The 27,082-nt window shown below is 29.0% G+C and overlaps 1 non-coding gene across 1 annotated transcript; it reads left to right on the plus strand.

Moving 5' to 3' along the window:
* The first annotated feature begins 10,660 nt into the window (after positions 1-10,660).
* On the plus strand, positions 10,661-10,732 carry Trnas-uga. Its single transcript has one exon. It is a non-coding gene; the product is annotated as a tRNA-Ser (tRNA).
* Positions 10,733-27,082: the final 16,350 nt, after the last annotated feature.

The raw sequence follows: 27,082 nt of genomic DNA on the forward strand, positions 1-27,082 counted from the left end.
AAACGAAACACTAAAAACGATCAAAGTTCGAAAAATTTGAACAGTACGTCGAATTTGAATGCGATTCGATTAGTTAGAGCGCCATTTTGTAACATAAATCTATTTATAACATAATAAAAATATGAAATTTGCATAAATAATATGCATTTTATAATTGCATTTTAAATTAACCGTAAATGTACGAACTTGACAATTCGATTAATAGTGATGGAAATGATTCCAAACTTGTTATCTGGGGGTTTTTCGCTGAACACGAATATTGCGTCAGAATTGGTCTCCAAGGTGGTGCCCAGGGTAAACAGTACTCCCGCCGTCTTCTAGAGTTCGGGAAATTTTTTATACAGGAAGTTCTGTTATTGACTGCAGATCGTTGGCCTGCAGAATAAGCTCATAAAGGCGGAGGAAAAAGTTATTTTCCATCTGGACCTACTTTGCGAGATAATTAACAAAATAAATTAATACAATATTAATAAAAGGGAGGATGTGTTTTATTACAGTGAAAGGCGTCTCTAAATGCAAAATTATTACAAAAAAAACTCTATTTGGCTACTTATGTTATTATAAAAAATAACCTATAAAAACCTACCCTACGTTTCTTTGTAAATTAAGTGTTGTACGCAACCTATCGTGCGAATATCACATACCTTAAGCATATATTTGGCAAAACGGACAAATATATGCTGAGATACACATACACCGAGGCAGACCAAAGTATGTATATTGTGTGTTGTTGTAAAATGATACAACGTTTAAGATTTTGTGTTCTGTATTACACAATTTATTCCCCCCTACCCGGTTCCTATATTAATATAAAATTTAATACCTCCCACATCTAGCTGTTTCTGTATTGGTGAATAATTTTTTGGTTTTCTTTATAAATAATAACAACAAAATATTTTTTTTTTAGTATTCACTACCCAATTAAATCAATTTACAATCAATTATTGTTTTATGATAGTCCCCTCTATATTCTAAAGTGACACCTAATTAAATGAATTTGATAGGTCTGTGAATTCATAAATCTTTCTATTTTTCCATAGTCACATCTCCCGAATCAGGCCTCAAATCGAAATTTGGTAAAGAGCTTTTCTATTTGTCTTGACAAGCTTAATTTACTGGTACAATTTTCTGCTATCAATAACAGAACACTCTGTATAATATGTAAATTATAACGTCATTATATGATTTATAATTTTAGGTACTATTTTTTTACCCTGAGCATCAGGTACCCATTTCTGACGCGATATTCGTATTCAACGGCTCCATAAACCCTTAAGTAACAAGTTTGGAATCATTTTCATCACTATTAAATAATTGTGAATTTAGTAGGAGGAAAGCAAATTTTTTAGTCAAATCGGAGTAGCTATCGCCCAGAATTACAAGGCCATCAGCGTATAGAATTATGAAAATATCATGGAAAGCATCAATGATAAGTCCACGAACACCATTTAGAGATTTATTATAAACTAACAATTCTTACAATACAACGGTGACATATATATACCTATTACCTACCGTCGTCGTCAAATAAACCACCACAGCAGTATCTGACTGAGGTATATTAATTTATTGTGTATTGTTTCCAGGAAAATAATACATGCATCGTACTATATATACTATACGTCCCCCCCCCCCCCCCGCTGTACACACATACTAGATACTATACAAGTTCATGACGTCTTTACTACAGTTAAATGTGACCAAAAAGTCGATTTCCAACCAAGATTAGAAGAATAGTATCTGTAGAATATACAAAAGGAATGAACTGACCCATTCTAGAATTACGATGGAGGAAAGTTAGAAAACACAGTTTTAGGCTGTTAAAAGTAACTGAAAATTAGCGATTTTATGAATTTATTCAAAGGCAAAAAAAAAAAAGGAAGGTTTTTGCATCTAGTTTAAGATCCTTCTAACACGCAATCTCAGAAGTGCTAGGGTTGCTTTGTATACATAAAAATAATCAGTATTTTATTCATATATTGTTGTGTACCCAGACAGTCTCCTTAATTGGTATACTGAGAAAAATTTATCAAATCGTGACAACTCCGCGCAGAGTTTGACAAATTCGAAGTTGAGTCAATAGAAATATGATTCACACAAATCTATCGGAATCAAAGTAATTATTTAGCTTCTATTAAACCAATTACGAGAGGAAATTTAAGTTTTAGGTGGAGGTGAGTGCACTAAATTTGAATTGGATAAATGAATTTGTTTTTGATACGAACAAATAAATAGGACAATGAATGAATCTTCCATAATAAACCTGGAATTTTTAACATTTCAATCAATTTGTTTTAAAATTTATTTAAAATATTGAAGAATTTTTTGCAAATTTTTACGAGTGATTGTTTGAAACGTACTCTCAATGAACATAAATGAAAATATATAGGGATCAAGCATGGCCAGTATATAATCAAGATTTTTTTTAAAATGTGACATGTTTCTATATAAAAATTTCACATTTGTAATAGATCAGGTTCAAGATAATAATAAAAGTTTATCTAAATGATTTACGAATATTAAAAAGATAATTAAATAAACCAATTGTAAAAATAATCAAAGCAATGAAATATAGAACTCAGACAGTTGATATTCAAATCGAATTGAATTTACGTTAAATGTTTTCGCTTCTAAGTCAAAGCTACCAACGGTTGCATAGACACAAGTAACCAGTTTTAATTGAACACATGTCTTCAATTGAACAAATTTTTTTTTTTTTAATCAATAATAATAATAATCAAACTAAATTAATAATTATTAGCATGAACTGCTAATGACGTATCTCAATTCCTAACGGAATTGACAATATTGACCTACCAACTGCTTCAGGGAATTGAGTAAGCGTCTTTGCGGGCTTCGCCGTATCCAAATACGCTATGTAGTGGAGACAACAGAAAATCATTTGACTTAAAATATAGTTTTTCTCAGTGTAGAAGAAAATTACTGGTTTGACTGGACCAAAAAAGGTATACATTTGTTTGCCTATAACTTTTAATATTTATACGTTTTGAAAAGTGAAGTATATATTTTATCACGTTGCAACAGAAATTCTAACACGAGACTATTATGTACATACGTACTGTACTACTGAACTGTACAGATACAGTGAATACAGTGAAACTAGGATATACACCGTATTTGAATATAGGACAAAACAATTTTTTTCAATACAATCGGATATTATTCATACTCTATATTCCGTATCTCGACTACGCAACAAAAGTGCTTTAGTTAAATATTTCCGATAATGTTTTAATCTTTTTGTTTGGGGTAGTATGGATCGTCAACAGACCATCTTTTTTTTCTAAATTTTAAATAGTGTACATATCATAATAATTAAACTGATTTTATAACAATTAATAATACATAAAATTAATTTACAACAAAAATCTTACATCTCTAACGGTTTACAACATTTTGCAAAAAATCGTATTACTTGAAAAAGTAGACAAACTTTGAAAAGCTGTATCCCCGAAATTATCGGTTTGTGTCTTCAGAATTTAAAAAACCCCCTTTTTTGTAACCCTCTCCAATCTTAAAAAAAATCCAATCTAAAAAAACTTACGTCTTTTATTAAAGGCAGAATTGAAGATACAAAAAATGTGCCGGTGAAAATTATGATTTAACAAACCTGGAAAAAAAGAAAAACATTTAATTAAAATTTAATAATAATTGCACATTAACATCGTAATATTATTAACATTAGTAATATAAAAAAGTTCGATATATTTTAATCGAAAAAGAGGAAATTGTGAAAAAAAAAATAATAATCTATGTTTTTTTATTTTAAGGTAGTATGGGTCGTCAACAGACTATCTTTTTTTTCAAAATTTTAAATAGCATACAAAGTTTAATATACACATTACCATAATTTATCATAATAATTAAACTGATTTTATAACAATTAATAATACATAAAATTATATTACAAAAAAAAATAAATAGTATTTTGACCATTCATTTGATTAGTTATTGTAGTTATAATTCCTATATTATCGACATATTATAATCTAGAAATCTTCTGTATTATAATGAAAATAATAGATTTGGCAACGTTACAACAGTTTAAAGCGCCGAGCTATGGTTCTTCAAAATTTTCGGAGTCGATTGTCTATTTTATAAAAACAATTTTTTGTGATATATTAATTAAACTTGTCAACCGATTTTTTGATAATGATCGATAACATGTATTTTTTATATATACATATATAAATTCTTTAAACTTTAAGCTTTTTTGGGTGCATTATTATGTGAACACAGTTTTTTGGAAATATGAGAATTTTGGTCTTGTATAAAGAATAATTCGTGGGACCCCACTGAGTTAATGTAAAAACTACGATTTTTAATTTACAATATTTCATTAAAAAAGTCGAAAAGGCATCCTCAAACTTGAATAAAACATTATTTTAATGCTTATCTTTAATATAATAAAAGGCTAAGTTTATTTTTATATTTTAGCCATACTATCTTAAATTAAGTATTAATATCCCCCCAAATGAGGTATGGCATTTAAAAAATAGTTTACAAGATTACTTGATAGTGTCTCTCATATCACTATCCATGGACAAGGATACTCAACTCCATTGAAACAAAAATCTTGCAAAACAAAGATGGCAGTAGTGTTCCTAATATATCAAGATAATGGATGATTCCTTGATCGAATGCGATATTTCTTTTACAGAATGTAGTGTCCATGTCATTCTATTAACTTACCAACCATTCGATTCCCTAACTATTAAGCTTATTTCAGCTCCTTAACTATTAATTAACAGTTATACATGTTGATAAATTAATTTTATCTTCAAAATTTTTTTTTTACTCATAATATATGAAATAAAATCATATTTTTATGAATATATTGAACAACTAATATTTACTTACCCATAATTTAATTTATCTACCTATTTGCTTGAATCAGTTAATCTGCATCAAACTTCTCCATTTATTAAATTTTAACTTTATTCATTCACAACAAAGCTTTAACTTTTTTGCAAAAAGTTCAAAGAAAAAAATTTTTTATTTCTGATTTTCAAATTTTGGTATAGGGTATTCTACTATATTTGAAATAGTACTTCAAATGGCAATTTTGCTAATAAAAAACCACCAAAAATTTATTTCGCAAAAATACACACGCTTTCTTACCAAAAAATTTTAAACTGTCAAAAACGCGGGCATCCAATTTGGTGACGTAATATCGGTATCATTATACGAAATAGCACAAATAAGTTTGACAGATATATTCATAGGCAACTAATATGAATAAATATTATAATACATATAAATATTTATTTATACCCAGCTGCCTACACTGAACTAACTGATGATCTGTGGTTCATACCGATATGACATCACATCAGGGCTTGCCCGCGTTTTAGGTCACTTGATTTACAGTTTAAAAATTACGATTTTTAATTTTAATATTATAAAAGAAAAATGTGCTTTTATGACTCAAAATCAGAATATTTAAGTATATTTTTAAATAATTTCAAATTTCATAATTTATTTTTCCCTACCGAAAGTACCCTATTATATGTCTCAGAGTACGTAGATAGGTACAGATATACAGCTTTGAAGGAAGCAAGAAATAAGTGATGTTTAAACCTAACAGACCTCAAATCATTAAAATGTATTATATAAGTGAAAATAAACAATTGACTTAGTTAATTGTTGAAATATTCTATATAGACAGAGTTAAATATCGGTGCCTGTATTATTTTTATAAATTAGATAAATTCAAACTCCGTTAAGAAAATTTTATTTTTTGTTTTATATTTTCAATTTTGATAATGAACTTGACAAAAATTAAGAATGAATCAAGTGAAAACAAACAATTGACTGGGATAATTGTTGAAATACCATGTATAGACAGTGTTGATCACATTACATATACATACATATTGCACATATATAACTGATATTCCCAAATAATATCTACTATACAATTTGCACATAATTTACACTCTCACGGGTAAACAGTGATGTACCGAAAAAATGTTACAAACAAAAGTAGTTTTATTTTTTTATAAGGAACATTTTTTACATTTAAACTTTTGTTCTATCTCTAACGGTTTACAAGATGGGTCCTATGGCCCCTAGACCCAATTGACCTATGTTGCTCATTTACGAATTCGACCTCACTTTTGACATCCTAGGAACGCTATATAAATTTCAGCTTGATATCTCGTTTTTGAGTAATCGTAATGAGAGACAGACAGACAATTGGAAATGGACTTATTAGGGTTTATGAACACCTATACCAAAATTTTGTTCATAGTATCAATATTTTTAAGCGTTACAAACTTGGGACAAAACTTAGATTTAGTTTTTAAAATATGAAAGAAAATTTACGAAAATAAATTGTACTGTTACTTTTCGTTGCCTCACCCACTATGTGTTATAAATGTGCTTTTTTTTTAATCCAGTGCTTTCATTGAAATACAACTCGGTAAATAAAAGGCTTTTTGTAAACTTTTATCAATTCAACAGGTGGTTTTTTTTATTTTCGTTTTATTAAATTTCACATTGCTCATTTACGAATTCGACCTTACTTTTTATGTCCTGAGCACGTTTTAAAAATTTCAGCTTGATAACTTGTTTCGTTTTTGAGCTATCATTTGACAGATAGACGGTCAGACAACCGAAAATGGACTAATTAGGTGATTTTATGAACACCTTTACCAAAATTTTGTTCGTAGCGTAAATACTTTTAAGCGTTACAAACTTGGGATTAAACTTAGTATACCTTGATATATTTCATGGTATAAAAAGCTAGCTTTAGGAGGAGGGTAATTCAATTCGAGGATACCAAAACTTGATCCAATTTTAATTTGCATTTGAAATTTGCGTTAAAGTAAAATGAGATTTTGCTATTTAAACTTTTTTGTTGTTAAGTGAAAAACGGTAAAAACTTTCTTTGATAATATTATTATTTGTCTGTTATCAAATGTCATATTCATAATTCATCTTATAATGTAAAAAGAACATGATAAAATATACCAATAATAGGTATATTCAATAATTTTCAGGATCGATCTTATTTTATAAATGAATCCATTAGTTATCAGACACAAAATATTTTTATTAAGGTGGTTGTCTTTGTACAATATTGTAAAATAGTGTACTACATTATACAGCAGTGGTATGTACGTATAGATTTGCTTAGCAACACTCAAATAAGTTTTAATTTTAACATGCTTTTAACTCAACTGTCCATTTATCACGTATTCTGTATGATAATAGCATGATAATAAACATCTGTAATTCTGTAAATAATAGACATCTCTCTTACACTACTTATAGTCTAAATATAATTGTTTCTGTCAACAAAACTTTCAAAAACTTTGAGTAATTATATCTCAAGAATGAAACTGTCAATAGTATTTTTTTTTTTTAAACTCACATGCACAAATTCATGAATTTTTAGTTAATTTTTAGAAAATATCTTAAATCTATTTTATTTCTAGAATTAAAAAATTTGTTAAAAACACAACAAAACGCAACCTTTCCTATGCTCTCCATGTTAATTATCCGAGCCTTAATTGTATTTAACTCGAGTTAGAGACGGTCAATCGACTTCAAATTTTTTTGGTTAATGTATTATTATATTCCTAATGAGTATACACAAATTTAGAATTTTCTGTCGATATGCCCATAGCAAGACAACAACCTTAATAAAAAGTTCATTATAAAAAAAAAATTCGCAGCGCAGGAGCTGCGTTAGCTAAGCGAATTCCCTCAAAGATTGAAAAAAAAAAAAAATAAATAAAATAAAAATAACACATTTAAAACAAATAGAATATTGCATTTTTAGTTTTCCAAGAATTTTTATTTCGAAAACTAAGCGCCTAGGGATAAAATCAAGAGTATCAGAAAAGTTTCGGATTTTTTACCATAACGGTGGCTCATATTGCATGGTATATGTTCGAATCTCGAAAATTATGTTCATTTATAGAGGTGAAAAATATCTAGTAGACGGCAAAAAAAATATAAAAAAAAGAGTGATACTACACTATCCATGTTTCTACGCCTACAGATAACTTTATCTCGTATGTATCGAGAGTAATAAGATTATCGTTTCATATTTTGTAATTGCTTTAGTACAAAATGAAAGAAAAAAGTTTGAAATTGTATATTATTGGTACATGAACATGAAATGTGTCTAACCACACACTAGCGATCCATAAATGCAAAAAAAAAAAACAACCGAAAATAAGAAAATTCAGTCGAGATTTTTGATTTTAAAAAATAATTTTATTTTATCCTTTTTAATAAGGATTTTCAAATACCTATTCAACCCAACTTACGGCGATACCTCACTTGACATAATTCGCCAAAATTAATGTTTTCTTTTTCACAATATGGCGTCTGGTAGTCGCCATAATGACTTTGCATTACTGCCATATCTAAGGTTAATGAAAATCGATTGAGGTCTGAATCATCAAAATCGGTCCACGTGTTTGGTTTCAAGTGTGCCACGTAAGAACGCACATACATTTTTACAATATGACGTCTGGTGGTCGTCAGTTTGAATTTTAATAATTGACATATCTTGAGTAGCACTCGCAAGGCTAAGAAAAATCATCAAAATCGCTCACGCGTTTGTTATCTAGTACGCCACATAGGAACGCACATACATACATACTCGCAAGGTTAATACAAATCAATTGACGTAAGAATCATAAAAATCGGTCCACGCCTCTACTGTGCCACATAGGAACACACATTTTCACAATATGGCGTCTGGCGGTCGGCATATTGAATTTTCATTACTGCCATATCTTCAGTAGTACTCGCAAGGGTAAGACAAATGAATTTCCGTCAGGATCCTCAAAACAGCGAAACCTCTAGTGCGCCACATAGGATCACTCATGCATATATATAGACTGACAAACACATTACCACTTCTTTGCGTTGCTCAGTCGGGTAAAAAGAGCATTAATAAAGAATAACACATCGAGGGCATGTAAATATTGTGTATTTTAAACGAAAAAAGTACGTGTTTTATTTACTCGAAGAGTATGGATTCTATAAGTATAAGAATCTCCTACGGTAAGCGATAGTTAGTGCATATTTACACAAGGCTTAATTTTTTTAATGGGGTTTAACATCCGTTTTTCTGACATTTGCCTATAACAGAGGCCACCAACATCATTATTTGTTAATCTTTATTTATTTAACTACATTCATATATATACAATTATAATATACTTCGTTCTTATTCAAGCGACGACAATGTGATCAATTCTACCGCCCCCATTAAATAATTTTAATTTTTCACACTGCCGCTGCCTGGATTCGAATTCGCAACCTCCCAGTCAGTAGCCAGACGGTCAAAGACTAACGCCTTAGACCGCTCAACCACTGAGCCTCTATGAAGAGTATGAGAATCTCCTACGGTAAGAGATAGTTAATGCATATTTACATAAGGCTTACTTAATTTCGATATTTCACAACATTCACGCAAGAAAAATTATGACGATAGCGTGTAAATATATGGTATATTACAAGCAGAGAATATATTGGAAAAATTCAATGGTAAACGTACATCTTTGAACGTTTGTAACAATAGTCGAGACATTACACTTTGTCATTTCTTATTTGATTTTAATGCTAAGAAAGACTCTATCTAGAGATAAAAAAAAGAACTATTGTTAGAACGCCCATAGATACATAAATCTAACGGATATGTTTGTTTACAATCTTGAAACTATACGCATATGTCCTAAGCATAAAATAAAGGTTATTGCAACAATTTTTACTAACACAAATTTTGTTAAAGAATTATAAAAAACATTAAAATAATTGGTTTTGTTTTAAAAAATGCATTTGAAAACACACACAACTATGAAGTTAAAAGTAAAAAAGTATACAAATTTAAAAGTTCAAAATTTGTATTAAAAAATTTGTATAACAACACAAACTACAAAGTTTATATAAAATAGTAGGAAAATTATCGTAATTATAAAAGACTCTAATTATAAAGAGAAAATATAGCACAGCATATTAAAATGTATAATAAAGCATATATCTCCAGCCTCTTTAATCATTGAAATAACCAGCTGATTGTAACGAGAATGGTTTACATTTTGTTTACTCGTGGCGCTGACATCTTAGCGGTAAAATCCAGTCAAAGATTTGTTCGTTGACCATTATTTGAAAAAATATGGACATACATCAAATAAAGTTGTAAACACTTGAAGATCAGATTTATACTACTAATATTTTACTTCAAACTTGTTATATCTCATATTTAGGATGATTTTAAACAATTATTGCCTCTTGGCTCTTTTCACTTCCCCTCGCCGTTTTAAAAATATAAGCGTTATCAAAAAAAATTTTTAAGCTAAAATTTTATCTACAACAAAATTGACGATTATCGTATGATTGTGATCAACAATTTGATTTAAAAATGTTTGAAATTTACGTTTTGGACTGTCACCAAGAACTTTTTGTGTCTTGTCATTTTTCACCTTACCCCACCATTTTTAAGATATAAGCGTTAAAAATAAGCGTGAGAAATATAAATTTCAATCGTTACGCTATAAAAATTTCAGCATTGTAAGTAAACAACAACAATAAGTAATAATAATAAATAAGTGGATAAACAAATTAAAAAATTCATTAAATTCATTGAGTTGAAAAAATTGCATTCATGTCTAGAACTCGAATAGCCTAGTTGGTAGGGCGCTTGACATGAATCCAAGAAGTCCAGGTTCGAGTCCTGGTTCGAGTGTATTTTTCCAATTCTCTTTAATTAAAATTCCTAGACAAGATATTTGTCAATATTAAGTTTACGCCTGAATGTAGCATATTACATCAAAAATAGTCGAATAGACCATGATGTAAATATCGTATGCATAATTATAAGTAAACAACGACAATAAGTAATGATTTAAAAATGTTTGAAATTTACGTTTTGGACTGTCACCAAGAACTTTTTGTGTCTTGTCATTTTTCACCTTACCCTACCATGTTAAAGATATAAGCGTTAAAAATAAGCGTGAAAAATATAAATTTCAATCGTTACGCTATAAAAATTTCAGCTTGATATCTCTTTTCGTTTTTGAGTAATCGTGATGACAGACGGACAGACAGACAGACGATAGATAGACAGACAGACAACCAGAAATGGACTAATTAGGTGATTTTATGAACACCTATACCAAAATTTTGTTCATATTATCAATATTTTTAAGCGTTACAAACTTAGGACTAAACTTAGTATACCTTAGTTTATTTCATAAACATGGTATAAAAATCTACTTTACTTTCAAGTGAACTTTATGGTCAAGGTTGAGGGCAAATCCAAGGTCTCCATTCATTAGATTGCACAAGTGACAGTCAACAGCTAGTGTAGTCCACTTTTGTTCAGTCATTATTATCTAAAATGGAGTGGGAGTGAGCATCCCGTATGTTTTTACATATAAAGTGAATATTTATTACACGATGTTGTGAGATCTTTGCGTTTTCTCTTGCCTCTTATAAATTCTACCACTCTAAATGTAATGAACGTCATAAGATAAACTAATCAAAAGGGTACTTTCGGTAGTGATAAATAAATTATGAAATTTGAAAAAAGTTAAAATTTATGTAAAAATATACTTAAATATTCTGATTTCGAGTCATAAAAGCACATTTTTCTTTTATAATATTAAAATTAAAAATCGTAATTTTTAACCTGTAAATCAAGTGACCTAAAACGCGGGAAAGCCCTGATGTGATGTCATATCGGTATGAACCATAGACCATCAGTTAGTTCAGTGTAGACAGCTGGGTATAATATATCCATAGATAATAAATATTTATATTTATTATAATCAGTCGTCTATGAATATATCTGTCACTTATTTGTGTTATTTCGTATAATGATACCGATATTACGTCACCAAATTGGATGCCCGCGTTTTTGACAGTTTAAAAAAGGTTTAAAATTTAATTTAAGTTTTTGGAAAAGCACATTTTTGTTTTATAATATTAAAATTCAAAATCGTTATTTTTAAACTGTATATCATGTGACCTAAAACGCGGGAAAGCCCTGATGTGATGTCATATCGGTATGAACCATAGACCATCAGTTAGTTCAGTGTAGACAGCTGGGTATAATATATCCATAGATAATAGATATTTATATTTATTATAATCAGTTGTCTATGAATATATCTGTCACTTATTTGTGTTATTTCGTATAATGATACCGATATTACGTCACCAAATTGGATGCGCGCGTTTTGAACAGTTTAAAAAAGGTTTAAAATTTAATTTATTTATTAGCCAGAAATCGTGTGTATTTTTCCGAAATAAATTTTTGGTATCATTAGCAAAATCAACATTTTGAGGTATTTTTCAAATATAGTAGAAAACCCTATTACAATTTTCCCTTCCCCCCTCTTCAAAACTGATGAATTTTCAATAAATAATAAAACATACATCAAACAGTATGTATTATGAAGTAATAAAAACTTTCAAAAGCACAAAAGCTTGAAACCAATTACAGTAATTATTCCCGTATACATACAAAGTTGTAATTGTTAGAAAAAAATAATAAAAAAATAAACTTTATATTCAATTCAAGGGTACCAAATCAAGGGCATAGGGGAAGAACATGCTATGTCACACAGGAATTGAACTAAGATATTTGCAATTGTTTTAAACCTTCGGAAAACATACTTTTGATCATAAGTTAAAGGAAAAATTCATTACTTTACTTTTAAAATATTAACAAAATTGTTAACAAAAATTATGAAATAACAAGTAAAAACAAACAATTGACTGAGTTAATTGTTGACATACCATGTATAGACAGTGTTAATTACTCTGTCACATTAATTACAATTTGCGGATAATTTGCGCTCTCACGGGTAAACATTGATGTTAATGAAAAAATGTTTCACACAAAAGTTGTTTATTTTTTTATAAGGAACATTTAGTTGTTTGCAAAGTTAAGACAATGTTCAATTCAAGTTTTCGACTTCGGCAAAGCCTCATTTCAGTTTTTGCCGAATTTGACCTGGAAGAACTGGTTTTTCATCAAAAACTGTAGTATTTATTTTTAAGAAGGTTAAATTTTCAAAATTTTGAGATCAACTCGCTTTTTATAGGACCGATAGTCCCGGAGATACAGCTTTTCAAAGTTTCTCAATTATTTTAAGTTATATTATTAAACGCAAAATTTCATTTTGTAAGCAGTGAGAGATAGAACAAAAGTTTAAGTGTAAGAAATGTTCCTTTGTAGGAAAATTTTCGAAAAATTATTTCCCAGAATGTTTTACAAGACCACTAGTTGAAGCGACCTGCAAATTTTCAACTCAGTTCAAAACAGTGAGGTTTACGAAAAAATGTTTAAAACCAAAGCTATTTATTTTTTTATAAGAAATATTTCTTACATTTAAACTTTTGTTCTATCTCTAACGGTTTACAAGACGAAATTTTGCGTAAAATCGTGTAACTTGGAAAAATAGATAAATTTTGAAAAGCTGTATCTCCGAAAGTATCGGTCCTATAAAAAGCGGTTTGATCTCAAGTTGTTGCAAATTCAGCCTTCTTATCAATAATATAGTAAAATAATATAATAAATAGTTTTTGACGAAAAACCAGTCCTTCAAAATCGGCAAAAACCTGAAAAAGGTCAAAATTTTTGAAGTTTTTCTTATTTTTGGGCATGATCTGGTCGTTTTCCGTGGTCGGAAACTTGTATTTAACATTGCCTTCACATTGCAAAAAAACAATCTGATTTGAGGTCCAATGTTGAATTTGATTAAATTAAAAATAACATTTCTAGTTAAAAGAAAAAAATGTGACATCGTATATTGTTACTCTGTACCCTGCAAATGTGATTTGTCCACCAAGGGGTGTGTAACTGTGTTAACTATGCATGTTTTAGTAGTTATTATAAAAATTATTGAGTACTACTGTGTTTACCGGTGTGACGCACAGTGTTACCTTGGTACTGGGGTAACCTACCTAAATGTAGTTGAGTAGCAAGCTTTTCCTATCTATGTGAATATGTACATTTATTTTACCGAGTTATTTAACAATCATTCGTTTATAATAAATCTAGTCAGATTGTAAACAGATAGTTTTTATTTTCGTTAAAAAAAAAAAAGAAAGTATTTTGACCATTCATTTCATTAGTTATTGTAGTTATAAGTCCTATATTATCGACATATTCTACTCTAGAAATCTTCTGTATCATAATGAAAATAATAGATTTGGCATCGTTACAACGGTTTAAAGCACCGAGTTATGGTTCTTTAAAATTTTCGGAGTCGATTGTCTATTTTATAAAAACAATTTTTTGTGACATATTAATTAAACTTGTCAACGAATGTCAACGACATCTCTTGATTTTAAAGTTATCATACTTATAATGAAACATACGGAAATTACAATGTGAATAAAGAATAACGCACGGGATCCCATTGAGTCAATGTAAAAACTACGATTTTTAATTTTCAATATTTCATTAAAAAGGTCGATAAGGCATCCTCAAACTTGAATAAAACATTATTTAGATTCTTATCTACTTAATATAATAAAAGGCTAAATGTTCTTTTATTTTTATATTTTACCCATACTACCTTAAACGACGTATTTTGTTAAAATCTTAATTTTTTGGCTATTAATTTTTCCCTTAAAAAACCAAAAATGAAAATTGTTCGTCAAAATCATAATTTTTAGCAATGAACCGCAAGGTTTACAATTTTTTTGTCACCATCGTATTCAGCGCATTTTTTATATAAAAATAGTCAATAAACTAACCTTTTAAAATTTCTGACGGAAATGCCCAATTATGACTTCAACACAAAAAGCCTAGTTTATAAACTTTCAAATATAAATGCACAAGCTCGATACCCGCCTACTTCTCTGGACTTAAAAGTAAAAACCACCGCTTAATAGCTTCCACTTCGGTTGATCTCACTTATCCCCCTCCCATAACACTTGAAGGGATTGTTTTACGCATCGAAAAGATATGCACAGTGTTCAAGATTTTAAATTGTAAAATAGTCATAATTCATTGAGTATATCAGAAAAGCTGGCCATGAATCGCTTGATAATTACTGTTTTAAATTTTTACAGAAAAAAAATTAATTTATGGTTCAAAATAATTGATGGTTCAAAATGATGATCATTCGGCTCCACCTGTGATCATTATTTAGAACCATAAATTAAAAATTTTTGTAAAAATTTAAAAGAGTAAATGTCAGATTAAATTTAATTGTTTTTTTATTAAATATCTATATCTTTATAACTTATATCTCAAGTGTTATTCTGATGTATGAGCTATATTGCTGTACAGTTTCATTAAAAACCTATCGATAATTTTGGCGTGAAAACGTAACAAACAAACAAACATCCTTACTTTCACATTTATAATATATAGGGATAAGAATATAAGGGAAATAATTCGTTCACAATATATGGTCAGTTTACAATCTGGCTAGATTTATTATATACCAACGATTCTTAAATAATTCGTTGATATACATATAACAACTACACACTAGGTACGTTGTTTATGATGTAACATTTTATAGCATTCACTAAATACACTTGTGTACAATAAAATTATGAAATCGATCTTCGCTCGAGCACCCTTTGATGCAGTTTGTATTTTGACAACCGGATATTCATTTTTCTTCGGAAAAAGATGACTTTATTGAAAAGTTACTAAATGAACTCTTAGTAATATAATTACCACTGGGAGTCAATTTATGCATTCAAGTTGCTAGGAAAATGTTCGTGCTTCAAGAAAATATGTTTTAACATATAAATATTATCAATGATAATAAATGAGAACTCGAGGATATTTCGAAATAAATTTCGATTTTTTGCCCCAATTTCCTAGATCAATTTTTTGTATTTTATAAATACGTATTTCGACTAACAAGTAGTCATCATCAGTATGAATTAGCTAATCGTATTTTCAAAACAAAATGGCTGAGCAAGCCGAAACGATCGTAAACATTAAGAGCAAATTTTTTAGAAAATTTTAGGTTGAAAGTGTCTTATTTACTTTTGTTCAGAACCCTATAGTTAACTTATTATGGCCACTATTCCAGATATTTTGAGAATAGTTTGAAATAGTAAAAATTGTCTCCAAGTGTGTCGTGACGCACCTCACCGTATGCCGTAACGTTATAATTTCATAATGCATTTTCCAAGGTAATATAATATGACTATAAAAATATATAATTTTAATAGTTTACATACACTGTAAAAAAAGTTGTAAGAGACATGTTCTTGTTTCAAGAAAATAATATGTTCTTAATATGGTAGCAAGTAAACATTTTCGTTTTTCAAGTATTTAATTTACTATTTTTTATAAAAATCAATAAATGCTTAAAGTATATCAATTTCTAATGTAACCAATATCTGTAGAAAACAATAGGGTACTCTACTATATTTGAAAAAGTATTTCCAAATGATGATTTTGGTAATAAAAAGCCACCAAAAATTTATTTCGGAAAAATACACACGCATTCTTGCCAAAAACTTAAATTAAATTTTAAACCTTTTTTTGGTGACGTAATATCGGTATCATTATACGAAATAACACAGATAAGTTTGACAGATATACTCATAGACAACTAATTATAATAAATATAAATATTTATTATCTATGGATATATTATACCCAGCTGTCTACACTGAACTAACTGATGGTCTTTGGTTCATAACGACAAGACATCACATCAGGGCTTGCCCGTATTTTAGGTCACGTGATATACAGTTTAAAAATTAAGATTTTAATTTTAATATTATAAAAGAAAAATGTGCTTTTATGACTCGAAATCAGAATATTTAAGTATATTTTTACATAAATTTTAACTTTTTTCAAATTTCATAACCTATTTTTTACTACCGAAAGTACTCTATTGTATCGTTTATGTAAAAGACCACATGTACTTGGATCAAATTGTATCTTTCAAAGTTCGCTATAACAAGGAAATCCAACGACGCTGCGCCAAAGCCTGGCAGAAATTCTGGTCTCTAAAAGAAGTCCTGAGAGGAGATTATTCTTTAAGAGTGAAACCTCAGGTAATTGATACATGCATGATATCATTGTTAACGTATGGATGTCAATCTTGGGCTCTAACAGACATGATTAGCAATAAACTGGAGATCTGTCAGAGAAGAATGGAAATATGTTCTAAATATTATTCGGAGACGTTTCAAAAACACAATTCGCTCATCAAAGTTTATTGCTAAAAAGCTAAAGTGGACCTGGACAGGACAAAGCTAATAATATTCTGGACACCAAGAATGAACAGTAGAAATCGTGGGAGACAACAAAATGCATGGACGAGAATTGCTAGTGACAAACAAGCGTGGAGAAACGTATTAGACATTCTGCTCTTATTGTGATTACATTCACATTTGTGACAGGAAAGGCCGTTTCCCATTTTTTGGTATCAACACTTATTATCATTTTTATACCATATATATGAAATATACCAAGGTATACTAAGTTTAGTCCAATGTTTGTAACGATTAAAAATATTGATACTGAACAAAATTTTGATATAGGTGTTCATAAAATCACCTAATTAGTCCATTTCCTTTTGTCTGTCTGTCCGTCGTCTGTCCGTCTGTCAAGCTGAAGTTTTTATAACGTGACGTAAAAAGTGAGGTCGAGTTCGTAAATGAGCAAAATAGGTAAATTGGGTCTTGGGTACGTAGGACCCATCTTGTAAACCGTTAAAGATAAAATAAAAGTTTAAGTTTAAAAAATGTTTTTTCGTTAACATCACTGTTTACCCACAAGAGCGCAAATTATGCGCAAATTGTATAGTATGTATTATATGGGAATATCAGTTATATATGCGTGACATGTATGTATGTGTAATGTGACAGAGTAATCAACATTGTCTATACATAGTATTTCAACAATTAATTCAGTCAATTGTTTGTTTTCACTTGTTATTACTTAAATCCAGTGACTTTTTTTACAGTGTACAATGTACGAGCTCGTTATAAACTTCTAAAACCTGTAATTGTATTTATTTATAAGTTATAATAAACGTAATAGATACCTATGCAGATATATTCATAGTATCGATAAGACTCATATAACGTGCGAATTAGATACCAAAATATATTATCATTATAGTTTCAAATTAAAATAAGCGATATTTGATCTGGTGTAAGGCGTATAAACCAAAAATCGATTCAACTTTTCGAAGACAAAACAACAAAAAGTGCTTTACAAGTCAAGTGAGATCTAGACCTTCGTAAGATTCCGCCATAAAAATTACCTTTGATGAATTCATATATGTTTTAAGAATTTTACTCACTGAGAAAAAATTTATGAAATCGTGAGTTGAGTCAATAGAATTATGACAAGTCTGTCGAAATAAAAGTAACTATGTAGCTTCTTTTAAATCAACTGCGCGAAGGAAATGAAGTTAAGGTTTAGGTGAAGTTAAGAAGAAGCCTCAATGACAGTTTTAGTTTTGCTTTACTATCATACGGATGTTTATTTGAAAAATGCCGAATTGAAGGCTCAAAAAACTGAAGTTAATATCTGTTTATAAAAGTGGGAAGACACACGATCAAGTCTGTCTTGAATTTAATGTGCCAAAATCTTCTCTTTGTAAAATAATTTAGAATAAAGATAAAATTCAATGACAATGTTCTGGAGCACAAGGAAAACTAAAACATGTACGTTTATCAGAATATACTGAACTTGAACAGTGTTTGCCAACATGGGTCAAGCAACTTCGTAACAAAAACATTCCAGTAAGTGGACCGATGATTAAAGAAAAGGTATAAAATTTGGCGCGAAGGCTCGGTATTCATAATTTTTTTTGAAGCAATGATATTGATAATACGTTATTTTATTTAATAATCACATTTCTATAACTGAAATAACTTCTTCTTTTACGTCTTTTAATTGTTTCTAACAAGTTAAATTAGATTTTCTTAAGAAGAAAAAAAGTGTATAACCAAAATTATATACTAATTTAACAATCAAGTATCCAAATTTTATATAATTAAAAACAAAAGAATGTCATATGTCAAAATACATTTTAAAATTAGCCCTTAAAATGTAAATAAAAGGTTAATATTGTTTAAAATTGTTCGATTTTTACTGTTTTTAATATTTCTTTCAGGTGCAATCAAAAATTTGATAATAAATGTTATAATTAAACGTAATAAGTTCCAAAGTGTAAAACCCTCATTATTTTAATAAATCTGTCGCCACCAGAAGGGTTAAATAGTCTTGGTGTTTTCCCACATCAGATAGCATCAGCATAATATTTGAAAAAAATATGGTTTACAAGGGTAATATAGGCATTTGATCATAAAATGTCCACAAATAATACAAATAACATATCTCTGTTCTGTTACATCACTGCGAAAAACAAGATAATACCGATATATTTATTATTTGTAGTCTAGTCAACAATCTCAAATTGATGAAAAATAGAAATAGTGGTCGTAAAAATACGTGTGTAGCTCGTTGGATTCGGAATGATGTCTGAAACAATGTGACAGAAGCGTTTTTAAGCACAAAAAAACTGCAAAAGTTAAACAATTAAAGACGAAAAAAAAGTTTCGAAGACGAGTATTTCACACTAAATAATTACTTTAAGGAATTAAATATTAAGGAGATATGCAAGGATTGAACAATAATAGGGATTTCAATTAAACTTTATAAATACTTTTTTTTATTAACCAAGTTTCCAAAAACCACAAAAAATTTCTAGGTCATCGGGCTTTTTATTATTATTTTATCGTTCAAAGTTGGCTGACAAAATGATGAATCACATAGGTTATCCTTTTCAATTGGATATTTCTATATCAAAAAATCTAGAGAGTGTGATAAAGAACTATCCAAAATATTTAGACAATCTCGTACTTTATAATAATACCATAAAAATATAAGGTTGTCGATGGTATAAAAACAAAATTTAAATTTAATTATGAGTTCATCGAAAATCCATCATTTGAGGAACAGAGACGACTATAGTTAGAGTATTGATGATTAAAGAGCGATATCTATATTATCAAATTTATAAGCAGCACTTGCACACAATATATTATATATTTTTGCAGTTGCGTGGTATTGTAAAACCAAAAGCATGCATTGTATATACCGTGCAATTAACCAAAACTTTTTTACAATACTGTAGGTTTACAAGAACCTTAACTTAAAAATTTGATAAAAAAATTATGGTTTAAAGTAAATTTTTCAACAAGTAAGACAATTGTTAATAACAGAACTTTAACAAATTTTCATCATAATTGTAAGCTAAAAAAAAGTTAACAAGAACTGAAAAATCAAGCATTTTTTGTCAACTTAAAAAAATTATTATAAACAAAGTATTAAAATTTTTCAAATTCTTTTATCGTGATTTTGTTAAGTATATACCACTAGTCTGATTTACATCTAGGTATATAATGTCACAAGTATGACAGGGTACATGCGTTAAGCAATGCATCTAAGTAAGAGGTCTTATAGATGTTATATGAAATGTCACTTGTTTCGTGGCTTCGAGGTTTTTTAACCTATACAAAAGTTCTTCTGTTGTGTGCCTGCAGAGAGTGGAGGTCAACACATCGTATATAATACCTCTCACTTAACAGTATTGCTTAACGCATGTATTCTGTCATACTCGTGATATTTATATGCCTAAATGTAATTCGAACTAGTGGTATATAAGAAGAACATTATTTCTATATTTCACCAATTTGAACTTGTCGACTAGACTATTGCTAAGAAAAAGAACTTATTTAAAGAGAAATAGAACTTATGTAAAAAAAAAATACAAAAATACGGTTTTATCTATTCATTTTCACAAAGATAAAATACATATGTTTTTCTTTTGTACTTAGAACTTATAACAGTATTACATAGAAGTATTAGAAGTATTTTTCTGAAAAATGATATTAAAGTAGGCGTTTTGTAGTTTTATAGAATTTCTACCTTTTTTATTCGCAATCAGCGAAATTATGAATTGTTCTTATTTATTTACTCACAATGTGTGAATGAAAAAAGCGTAAGCAAGATGGTCACATGAATCATATTTCCTGATAATAACCGATTTTCCGATCATAGAAGGCCGACCTTGAAGGGTGTGATCTTTGTATGACGTAGGCATTCGAAAAGAAGGATTTTCCGAAATTCTACCTCTAAGGGGGTGAAAACGGGGACCAAGTTTATATGGGACCATGTGATTCTTCGGTCCAATTTTTTTTAGTAAATTTCACACTTATTAATCGTTCCTTGAACACATTTACTGATAGTGATACGATTTGAGAAACTCTCTTTGAGTACACTCTTACATAAGATAAAATTACTTCCACAATAATTTATAAAAATGTATCAACAAGTTCTTGATAAATAATAGAATTATTTCTAGCTTTATAGAATGCATGAAGTTTAACGTCATTAGAAGGTAGATTTTTATGTTAAATAAAATTTCTTTTTGTATTTTTCTGTTTGAATTTCTGATCGAAAGAATACAACTTTTTATCGATTTTGTACAGTTTGTTAATGGGTATCCCATTGAAAAAATATTTTAAACATTTTTGTTTCAAATTTCGTAAAACTCGGTATATATATAGAGAAATTTTGATTCAAAACACCATACAAAAATTATGTCTTTTTGGTGATTGAACGAGTATATTTTGAGATATGATGATTCTATGCCAAAATAACTCGAACACTAACAACTTCAGTAAAAACAATTCCGTTAAAACAACGCGGTACAAAAACGACTCGGAAATCATTTAAGTAAACGCCACTACAGCGTTATTACAAGGGCCAAAAAAGACCCAGATCCGTGATAACTCGACCCCATTAAAGATAAAGTCAACCCAAGTATCAGATATCTAAAATCTTATACTAAGGGTGATATCTCGATGCGATTTTCGAAAAATTAAAAATTTCACATAACAGCCCAAGAAAATTAAGGTTTTTCTGCTTAAAAAACCAAGTGCCGTTTTTTCAACGAAATTATCTTTTTTTAGATTGGCGGTTTTTTGTTTGCCGATTTTCACGTCTTATTTCTCTGGATTATAAGCTTTCCAAATTTTGTAAATGCATATTTGAATTTTGCTCCTACATTACGTTGTGAATAAAGAAATTTCAGGAATGATTGAATTCAGTTACTGCGTTAAATAATATATTTAGAGCAGTAGGTAACGTATTTATTATTTTGTGTAAATATGTATACAATTTGCCTTTAATCAGTCGTGTTCGTCATACATTACACAGATATATTGCTTATTCATTGGCATATTTTAGGTAATAGGGGAGAGTTTCCTAATACATACCAGTTACTTAAATAGTACCTGTTGACTCAAAATCGTATTTTATGATGCACGGGAAAAAAATTAAAATAATGACAACATCATCCCGTTTCATATTGAAATAAAGTAAAAATAATTTCAAACAATTTCCTAGTGATTGGAACAAGTACAGCTAAATATTTGTATTTACAATAGAATGGGATTGAATTAATTGATACAAAATCATTACTTCTATGAAAGAGATTGAGATTTATTGATGGAAAATAAAATAGTAAATAGTAAATAAAGCGAATTAAAAGAACATTTCTTTGCGTTTGCTTTAAATATAGAATTCGGTTAGTACGAAGACATACATTTCATGTCTAGCCAATGTGCAGTTGTGTCAACTTCATAAAGATTGTTACCAATTTATACAGAGTTTGCAATAAACTTATTGATCACTTTTTGAAAATACAATCGAGTCCGACTCGAAAGAATCTAATTTTTTTTTTTTTAAATAGTAAATACTAAATAAAGCGAATCGAGGAATTAAAAGAACATTTCTTTGCATTTGCTTTAAATATAGGATTTGGTTAGTACGAACACATACTTGTTATGTCTAGCCAATGGGCGCTTGTGTCAACTTCATGAAGATTGTTGTTAACAATTTACACAGGGTTTGAAACAACCTTATTGATCATTTTTTGAAAATACAATCGTGACCGACAAGAAAGAATCAAATTTTTTTTTTTTAAATAAACCTAATTTCTATTCTAAGAATAGAAACATACCTTAAGTTGTTCCGATCTACTCATGCGGTTGTGCCAATCACATCGCTATTATGTTTATTTATAAAGGGTAGAACGAATTTCAAAAAAATTTTTTAAAACTATGTTGCATTTCAAAACAAAAATATTTGAAATTTGTTAGACAGTATATTACTTTCACAAAAACATAGCTTAAGATGATCAAACTATTCATGTGGTTGTGTCAACTACACCAATCAACTCCGTATGGTAGTTGTATCACATTCATAGCTCTCTCTATTCGCCCTATTTGCTCTCGCGACGAGGTTGAGACAATCTCATATCGGTTCATATAAACAATTTTTATCAATTTGCTTTTTAATAAATAGCGAGAATATTAATATTAATTTATTATAAATAAAATTTGCCACATAGTTTGATTTTAAAAAAACTCTTTACTAAGCAAATATTCAATTATACATGAAGTAATTTTAAGGGCGTTCATTACTTTTTGACGGTAATTGATCTCGTATGCAGAATGTTCGATTTATATATATTCATATAAATATCACGAGTATGACAGAATACATGCGTTATGCAATGCATCTAAGTGAGAGGTATTATATACCTGTGTTGAAGCTTCGATGTCCGTTAAGATAGTTGTAAGACGCTTGGAGAGTGGGAGTTTCTTGCTTGAATAGATGAATAGATGAACTACAACAGATAATCCACGATACAAGTCACTTTTGCAATACCTCTTACTTAGATGCATTACTTAACGCTTGTACTCTGTCATACTCGCGATATTTATATGTCTAGATGTAAATCGAACATTCTGTATAAGATCAATAAGAAATATGAACATATGAGTAATAACATAGAACCGTAATGTGGCCATCTAAACGGTTGATCGTTATAGAGAGAGATCTAAAAAAAGTACGCGAATAGCTGTATTCGTCTGTCTTATATTACCTTTATGAAATACACATACACTTTTATGACATGCATGTGTTTATACAATAATTCAAAATATTAATATAGCGCTTTGAAAGGCTGCGAGACAAAGAAGGCAGACGGTCCCTTTTTTCAGTCTATTTTTTAACGGTCAATAATTCATTTATTGCGTTTCCTATGCTTTTAAGCAGACATGGGCAAATGTGACTCAGAGAAGTCCCCCAGACTTCTATAACTAAATAAAGAGCAAGACAGCGACAACCTAACCAGTGTAAACCAATAATACGAGTAAGACAGAGAGACAACATTTTTTTCTACCTATCTCATTACTATTAAAGAAACAGAGATAGGTAGAAGAGTCGTATTCCTGTCTCGCTTCCTCCTTTATGAGCAATGCGGACGGACTTGGATAAAAAGACACACAATAAAGTTCATGGCACACAATAAAGTTATAAAAATGGTGATTTCGACTTAAAATAACTCACCCATGCCTCATATTACCTTTTTGAATATGAATTATCAGGTCGTTACAACCTTAAAGACAAACTGTATATATTTTATGACAAGTGATGTTTAATACAATAAGTAGTAAGCAGTACCTAATGCTTTTATTGATATAAAAATTCTTTTGAATAGAGAAAAACATGTTCTTAACAAAATAAAATATCAAGAAAATTCAATTGAATCGCCCACAAAGTTATATGTATGACAAACATGAATTTTTTACACTCTGTTACATATGAAATATGTAACAAGGTATACTAATTTTAGTCCTAAGTTTGTAAAGCTTAGAAATATTGATGATACAAACAATATTTTGGTACAAGTAGTAAAGAAATTGTAAAATAGTCATAATTGATTGAGTATATCAGAAAACGTGGCCATGATTTATTTGACATTTACTGTTTTAAATTTTTACATAAATTTTTAATTTATGGTTCAAATGATGATCATTTTGTTCCATCTGTGATCATTATTTTGAACCATAAATTAAAAATTTCTGTAAAATTGAAAATGGTAAATGTCAGATTAAATAATTTTTTTTTTTAAATATCTATATCTTTATAATTTATAGCTTATGTGTTATTCTGATGTATGAGCTATATTGCTGTACAGTTTCATTAAAACAAACAAACAAACAAACATCCTTACTTTCACATTTATAATATATAAGGATAGGTATAATACAAGCACTGATATACAACATTGTCTATACAGGGTATTTTAACAATTAACTTACATAAAAAGTGTGCATTACTATGTTTGGAATTGATAAACAATTTTATCATTAATAAAACACTAACAGCTAAATTTTAACTAACTGATAACTATTATTCCCATTTTCTTTTCAAAACGATAAATAAAGAAAAAAAAACTTATATAATGGAATAATGATAAATAAATATATTGATTATTTTATCAATTGTATTAATTTAAGCATAACACTTTTATAAATAGTTAATAATTAATTAGTATTGTTGATAAATTGCATTATTAGATATCATTTCTGATTAATTACTATTGGATAATAAGAATTTATATGAGAAAAGCTTTTTTTATGACTTTTCACATTTGAATATTGTTTCTCATGGGAAATTATTGCTTGCACATTTAATATAATTAAAATATCATAAAAACAGTTACTTTTATTGAAAAAATATAATTGAGTTTTCGATTTTATTATGAAATATCAATTTAATCCATTTTAGAATTATAACAATTTGAACCTTGAGCAATAACAACGTAAGAAAATTGAAGGATGTTAGGATAGACGCTACCACAGATTCTCGGGGTTTATATCGTAAAGTAAATCAGATGACGTTTAAAAGACTTAAAAAAAATCAAAATGCTAAATTTATCCAAATTTACGACCTTTTTATAAACTTTTTTATGTACCCCCTCCCTTTCGGAGGTCTGAAAGATTCTCAAAATGAAAAGACAATTTTTTGCAAATTAAGACCTTTAATGATGTAATGATAAGGTGGTTTTTGGGGTCGCTGATCTCGAATTTTCAGTCAAAATGTTTAATTCGCTACCCACCCCTCTTTAGACCACAAAAGTAGGCGCCCTAAATAAATAATACCATTTTTTTTTGAAAATTTAAGCCCTTTTAAGGCATCTAAGGGTTTTTTTTAAACTTGCTGATCTCGAATTTATGATCAAATTGATTCAATTTTCAGCCCCCACCCTCTTATAGATTACATACGTAAATCCCTAAAATAAAAAATACCATTCTTTACAAATTAAGACATTTAATGACATATAATATTAATATGGTTTTTGGGGTCGGTGATTCGAATTTTAAGTTAAACTTTCAAAAAAAATTATATTTTTTCGGAGATCTACATATGTAAGCTAAAAGAGGGGGGGGGGTGCTTGAATCAATTTGATCATAAACTCAAGATCAGCATCAATTACATTTTCGATATTATGAAAATTACTCTAGATGTCGAAAAATTTTATTCTTTCTTATCGTCTTATTCAAGTTATGACATAATTCACCACCAAAATTGAAAATATAAATTTTTTTCATTTTGTCCCCACTACCACGCGTATACATCCTTAATTATTCCGACACAACGATTTTTTCTTTTGTTTTCGATAATTTATTAAGGTTTTAACAAGTTTGTGTTTAATTTCCACCGACTAGTTTTGGAGAAATCTATGAGAAAACATATCATCCATCTACCGTTTTACCATGAAACCAATGTTAAATATGCCTACTTTTGAAGTCATTTTTTTATTTAAATAATCAGTCATGCTCTTCTAAGATTTTCAGTATTGATTTTTTTTTTCCAAAATTTCCTTGGCGCTCGTACATTCTTAACAACCTTCAAATCTACATTTCTCCCACATATCCAAATTAATGAAAAAAATTATTGATCAAATAAAAAAAATTCAATTACATTAAAAAAAAAGTCTTTATCCTTCAATTATAGATTATCCTTTTATTACGCATGTATAACAAACACACACACACACACACACACACACACACACACACACACACAAGTGTAGATTTTCATTGTCACCGTAAATATTAGTGTGATAATACCTTCTAGGATAATAGAAATGCAGACACTTGGTAGGGATAGTATAAAATAGCTATGGGTTGTTCTACAAACTAAGAAAGAAAATGAGTCTGA

This window comes from Chrysoperla carnea, chromosome X, assembly GCF_905475395.1.
Source record: "Chrysoperla carnea chromosome X, inChrCarn1.1, whole genome shotgun sequence".
NCBI lineage: Eukaryota > Metazoa > Arthropoda > Insecta > Neuroptera > Chrysopidae > Chrysoperla > Chrysoperla carnea.